The sequence below is a fragment of the Hydra viridissima genome, unplaced genomic scaffold (assembly GCF_058129835.1).
Source record: "Hydra viridissima isolate aposymbiotic clone 2 unplaced genomic scaffold, HvirCarnegie_v1 scaffold_13, whole genome shotgun sequence".
Taxonomy (NCBI): Eukaryota; Metazoa; Cnidaria; class Hydrozoa; order Anthoathecata; family Hydridae; genus Hydra; species Hydra viridissima.
In genome coordinates, this window is record NW_028324312.1 from 6,064,149 (window position 1) to 6,071,624 (window position 7,476).

Sequence of the window (7,476 nt, forward strand, 5' to 3'; positions counted from 1 at the left end):
GAATCTTTCGTGTGTGGTTTACATAAAGTACCCTCTTCTCATCGTCAGTGATTTTGGGAATTATGGGATTTCTGATCTGGCATTTTATATCGAGTAAAACCACCTGTGCTTGCTTATTTAGTTCGGAAGAAATTTCTAGAAAATAATATACCGATGATACATTAAAACAAAATGCTAGAACATTCTAGAAATTTATAGAACTTCCTATGAGATCCATTTGTAATGGCGCAAGCGCAAAAACACTCTCTTTCCAACCCAATACATTGAGATATTACATCATTCATAACTAGCTAAGTATCATGTTGGTTACATAATTCCAATTCAATGTGTTTATTCATAAGTTTTGATATTTCTTATGTAACGTTCTCATTTTTATAGTTGAGAAAGTTTGAGTAACACCTGTTATACAACTAATCATAGCAAGAAGACGAAATGTCAAAAAAATATTAATAATCGTTAGCCATAGCTTTTTGAGCAATCAATCTGCTTATTGGTGCAGACAATTTTATTATGCATATTTCTGACAATCCTGAAATATATCTTAATATAAATCTTCTTATAAACTTATAAATATATCTTAATATATCTTCTTATAAACTTATAAATCTTCTTATAAACTGAAGTGGAGACAGCAATCACTTGGCAGTCTTAACAGTCTTAACTTATTTTGCTGAGATTTCAACAGCAAAATTTCACGTGTTGTGTAAATAATCACCTAAATCAGTTGAGAGCAGTTATAATCAAGTAATGGAATCAGTAGAAATAACGAAAAAAACGAAAATAGCGAAAAGATTTTTTTCCTCTTGATTTCTTCATTACTGAACTATGCGAGTCAATTTTTTTTTTTTTTTTAAGCTTTCACTTTAAACTTTCAATTTTGTAAAAAAAAAATTTTCAGAAAGTCAACAGAAAAAATAAAAATTATATCGAACCCATGATCCTAGAAAAAATTATATCGAACCCATGATCCTAGAAAATGATCAAGAGTAGACAATTTACATGTCTTCATTTGTGCTATAAATAAATCAGACCCACTTACCTGTTTTATTTAACTTACCAGTTTAATTTAGAAAGAAAAATGGCCAAGTGTCGTTCAGAGACTAAGTTTTCCTTAAATAACATCAGAAAGTTTTATAAAAAAATATATTTATTTGAAAGTTTCATCAGGAATTGTTTTTTTTAGGAGTTTATCTGTTTCGAAGGTACCAATATTCTGTACTCTTTCTGCGAACTTTAAGAAACCAGCATTAATATCTTTCTAAACATTTTTAATGGAGGATGGTTTTAGAAACTATTCCAATTAAAAGTTTGATTCAGCTTGATAAAATTTGTTGTAGATTTTTGAGGAAAAAAACACCTAGAAACCTTAACTATTTTCCAAAGGTGCAACTCAATTCTGAATCTCTTCATCCACATTTTTAGGAAAAGAAAATTCAAAATCGCATATTGCAATCTAAAAAATTGCTTTTGGAACCTCTTTTTCTTCAACTTCACTTTTTTTCAAAAGCTTCAGTGCCAAAAGAAAGATCGACTTTCGCTACACTAGATGCCACATACCACTTTAAGTGTATTGCAGTCTTACTTAACCATACTATCCAGTTTTTAAAGTGTATTGCAGTCTTACTTAACCATACTATCCAGTTTTTAAAGTAATCACAAACTTGATAGAGATTACATATCGAAGAATACAAAGTCTTTATTAGGGAATGTTCGGGTCCCGATAGGAACCGAATGAGACCCACCGGGAATCGAACACCGATAAAAGCCCAAAATAGTTTTATCAGATTCCCATTACCCGAACGGGTATTACCTGATAACACCAATAAGATCGGGTAGTTGAAAGTTTCCATACACGACCCGACTCAATCTTTCGGGTAATTTAATTATCGATTCCCGAAAGTTATTGATCTTATCGCTATTTTGTTCAAAAATAATTGATGCTTCTAAGAAAATTACCGAAAGTGGAATATAACCGTAATAATCGCAATAATTTTATTTTCACTTGGCCTTTCGGCAGTTAGACAAAATTTAATATATTTCTTCATGCTACTCACGTAATCCGGTTGGCAAAGTTACTTTATCTCACCTTTTCTTTGTAACGCTCGACTCTGATTGGTTGTTACAAAAAATTCGAGGGAAGCCATAAACCAGGAAAAGCGATCGTAAAACATCGTGTAAACCCTAAATTAGTTTTCTGTAAAAATTATCATTTGGTTTATATAAGCAGCCATCAAACAAATGAATGTAAAAAATTTAGAGCCTTATGACTGTCAAATAAAGGAATGCTTTTGCTTTTAGGTTGATTAAGGCTGCTGGCTGTGACCCGTGGTTGGGACCGATGAATCCGCAACGTTTGTCGAAGTGCGTTGACAAAGGGGAGTGTGGTTTGAAGTCTACCATTGCAGAAGAGTTGAACAACGAACTGAAGAAGAACGTCTACGGTATGACTATAATTCACAATGGGTGGACTTCGTGCACCAATCACAAATACGTCTCGCTGACAGTATACTATGCTGTTGTTAAGGAACCACCGGAGCTGAAAAAGCTGATGCACAGGTGCTCTCCGTTTAAAGAATGCATCACAGGCAACAACATTTCTGTGAATTACAAGATGAAATGGAGCAAGTTGAGTAAGACATTCCTGTATTAAGAAACCTCTACCTGTTTTACGTCACTGACAAGGGCCAGAATGTTGTTACTTGAGTCAGAAGACAGCCCGATGAGTGGTAGCCAGAGCTCGTAGGTCTTCTGAAAAAATTGCGCAATCTGACTGCCCTTGTACATCAGTCAACAATATTCAAGCAGTGTCTTAGAAAGGACTGTGAAAAGAAGAAAATTCCGTTCAAGAAAGTAATGTCATCTGCCCGAACCCGTTGGAGTTCAAAGTGTGCTACCATCGAATCAGCCTTGAAAATCAAACCGGCTCTGCTCCTTCAAGCTGGATACTCAAGACATGAAGGTGATGGATTGGGACTAACTCAAATTTTTAAGAAGTTAATTCCGACACCAGTGAGTTCGAAAAAATGGAGAAGATCTACAAATTCTTTAAAGAAGTTCGGCTAATCAGCGAAAAATTGATCGCAGACAATGCCCTCACCATTCAGTTTGTAGTTCCACAGCTTTACTATCTTCAGAGATTTTCCAGTCACATACCAAGTGGTCTGGGAAAGAAGTTCGCTCCTCAATTCAACGCAGAAGTCAGCTCCGAAATTGGAATGTTTGGTTCCGGAAAATTTGTCTACCTGGTTTCCAACTACTTGAAGCCTTGTTACAAATGTGAGTGAAAAATCATTTAAAAATATTATTAGCCAAAAGTTAAAATGTAACTTGCTGCAGCCTACTTTTATGCAAGTTCCCAATCCACCATTAGAGGTGCCAATTGTCAAAAGTGACATCTAAAGTTGCTAATATTAATAAGTGTTACTAATAATGTGAAGTCATGGAGTTGCGAATATTTAAAAAAAAAAAAGAGTAATTGGGAATAGTTGCGAATAATTCCAAGAATGCAAATAGTTGTAAATATTAGTACACAAACTCAGTAAAAATTGGTTAAAGTATGAAAAATTCTGACTATCTGCCCTTAAAGTCAGTCTTTTTGCCCATAAAAGTCAGACTTTTTTGATTATCTTTTTCAGACCAATACGCCAATTTCTTGAAAGCCAAGTTCAAAGAAATTAAATTCAGTCTCTAGAATTTGGACAAGGATCCTGAAGAAGCTGTCAAAGAGTTCTAGTCAGGTTTGTTCGGCAAAAGTGGAGAAGAAGACTCCGATATTGAATCATTCCCTGTCGACGACAGCCTTCAGCACTCACAATCGAGGAAGCCCCCGTTGATACAATTAACGTTATGGACATGTATGATGTTGAAGAATGTCCTACATGCCCATAAAGTTATTTTATAATTAAAGTTATTTTGTAATCAAATTTATTATGTAATCAGTGTCCATAATGTTTACTTTGTAATCAGTTGTTAGGTAAAAAGTCCAAGGCGGAAATGCAATACTTGCTAGTGCTTTGATTCTAAAGCTACTAATGTGGTTAGAAAGTTAATTTTTGGTACCAAAACTGCATTTACTTTCACACCTTTTAACTTGTTTCATTTAGGGGAGAACCTTAATGAATGGGACAATTATTGAATGGGACAAACTCAATTTCTTATAGAAGCATCGATGTAAGGATATTCAAATTCCTGTAACAAAGAGTGATAGAAATAAGAATTCAACTAACCGACTCATCCATCCTATTGTGCTATGACCGTAATGACAATGGGTGTTATTGTGTTTTCAAATGTAAAAAGTAATTTTTAAAAATGTTATTGTTTTTCTAATTTTGCAGCGATTTTTGAAGTTATGGAAAATAAAATTCTATGCTTAAATAGATAGCAGCCTCTAGTACTACAGTGAGTAAAACATTCAAGCTTAATTAATGATGTTTTTGGTGTGACTAATCATTTTTGGATTAAGTGAGGCGCATATTGAATGGGACAAAATACAACTTATTGAATGAATTTATTAAGGTATTATTTACATCTCAGCAGAGGGATGCTGCAGTTCCTTACTTTTACCCCCATGGGCTATGGGTATAGTTTACACACTTTTATACTGCAATATTTTACTTAAATAAAAATAACTAAATGTAATATTCTAAAATGAGAAAGTTCTACTTTGATTGAAATTTAATTAGAGTTAAAAAGTTTAAAGTTAAAAATATTTTTTTTGCGGTCTTTATGTATGTATCTATATATTTAACTACATTTACAATTAATAAACTAATTTGAAAAATGATTGAATTAAATACGTTTATTTTTAATTCTTTTATGTTTGTCCCATTCAATAAAACATACTTTATGAATGGGACAAATGTCATGCTCCAATAAAACTCTCTTTTTACCAATAGCCAAATGCAAATCCAATTTTTTTGTTTTACTATATCATTGAGCAAGAATCGGTAGTTATCAAACATATTTGAATGTATATATTAAACAATTTTATCTACATTTAAAAAGCATTTTGCTAAAACTGTCCCATTCATTGAGGTTTTCCCCTACTCATGTTGTTTAACTAACTGTGGATTCAGTCTGTTTAATTAAATACTTCTTTAATTTACTTCTAGCTTAAATAAGTTTAATTAAATACCTTTTTTAAATTTTTGTTTATAAATTACTATAGGCAATAACTCTAAGGAAATCTTAGTGACTTTTAACGATTTTTGTAATTTTTAAAAATCTTTCACTAATTTTCGGGACCCGAACGGTGATAATGCCAAATACCGAATGGGTACGAGTTTTCGGGTATTAAAAAATTCAATACTCGAAAGGATACCCGATAATTTTTTGGTTTCGGTTCCTTAGTTGTCGTTGCTCGTTAACCTGTTCGATCATTGTTTCGGGTTTTCGGGCTATCGGGTATTTAGCGGGTCTATACCCGAACGGGTTCGGGACCCGAAGAATTTTTGGAAATTACCCGTTCGGCAGTCGAACGGGAACCAATAACATTCCTAGTCTTTATCAATCAGTATTTTTGTCTTATAATTTGCTTTATACCTACTACTTACTTTGCTTAGTGATTTTTAGATATCCTCCGAATAGATTCGATCATCTCCTGAAAGTGGCTATTCCCTAAAGAAATGTAGAGTTCATCTCCTTAACAAAATTATAATCTCAAAATATTTTTAACAAGTTTCTACAATTTATTAGCCTCGCAACTTTTTTTTGTGAATATTATATAATATACCTTCGATACATCTTACTGGCTTACAATAAACCTTCAAGGTACATTTTTGCACTCGCTTTTCTTGATGGTTGAACATTCTTTTAATCTTTGATGTATTTTCTTTGGTCACTACTTTTGTCTTTATTATTGTCACCATATTCTGATTTCAACTGTATCTCATGAGATTATATAACTGAAGCCTGTACACTCCCAATTCTAACTCTCTTCGATTTGTTCTGCTTTCTTTCTTGACATCTTTTTTGCTTTTTAACCTATTTTATATAAACTGATCCATTTATATTTCTTTTTCACAACCAATTTTACACCTCTGAGACTTCATAAAATGAAGTTCAAAAGCAGGAGTTTTAGTTTCTTTTGAATATTTGCAAGAAATATGAAGATTCTGGAAGAAATATGAAGATTCTGGTTGCAGCCATCACAGTTTAATTCTTTAACAAGATTGGACATTTTCACCCTGCTATGTCAAACAGTTTATCTAAAATCATGTTATGATTAGAGATTAAATTTAGAAGTTTCCCCTACTTTTATGAGAATTTATATGCTTTCTTTCAATCATTTACAACTCTTTCATCATTTTCTTAATTGTTTTGAGTGGATTAGCTTTCTGTTATTAATCTTTCAATAAACCCTACATTATTTCAGAGTTTTGGCTAAAATTATCATCGTTTTCTTTAATCTTTCAAAGCGACAATATTTAAACATCTCTTAAAGGAAATGACCCACCCAAATACCCATGCTTTAATTTTTAGTGCTATTAGAATAAAATGCGGACGTGACAATTTGACAAAACGCACATAAGCATTAAAAAAAAAAAGAAAAAGAAAAAAAAAAGTGATTTATTAGAAATTGGTCCTAATTAACATTTGTAATGAAACTTTTTGTGATCCGTAAAGCTGCCCAACAATCACGGTGAGCTTAAAGATCAGATTTTTGTATAAAATTTTTTTGCATTTACAGCTCTTTCGGAAAAAGTAATTATATATTTTTTTTCGTTGAATGGTGAAATATGAATTTGCCTGTAAAAATCCAGAAAGAATAACTCCCTAACTAAATTTACACTCGACTTTCTCGGAAAGGTTTGAAATATTTTCAATATATATTCCTCAGTCAGCGCAAACCATTCCAAATAAAAATAAGTACAACAAAACGTAAGTAACAAGATCTGATTATCTAAATAAATATTTATTGCTCTGAAATTTTACAATCGTTAAGAAACATGGACACCATCGATAATTTTTTTTTTTTTTTGACTTCGCTGACCTTCGTTTCATACAACTTCAATAAAGAAAATAATCAAAAAGTAAAAATTAAAATTAAAAAACAAAAAAGAAAAAAAAAAAATAATCAAAAAGCTTTACATTGATCTTTCAAAAAAAAAAAAACTCCAAAAATAAAATTTAAATAAAATTTAGAATTAATAACATTTCATAAATATTAGCAGCAGAACTACAAAACTACAAAATTATCTACTCAATTTTAACTCATTAAATATTTACAGTCTAAACTACAACATAAATTTTAAGAAACAGTAAATAGCACAAAAACGAAAAAAACACTTTAAAAAATATTTATATTCTATTCAATTCACAAAAAACGAAAAGTAAAATCATGGAAGTCGCAACGCATTTGTGTTTTCGACTTTTTGATTTCACACGAATATCCGGCAAGAGAAAAACATTTCTTTTAAATCTTTTTCGCAAAAAACTGAACATTTAAAAAAGGAGCTCTAAAAAAGAACTGTAGGG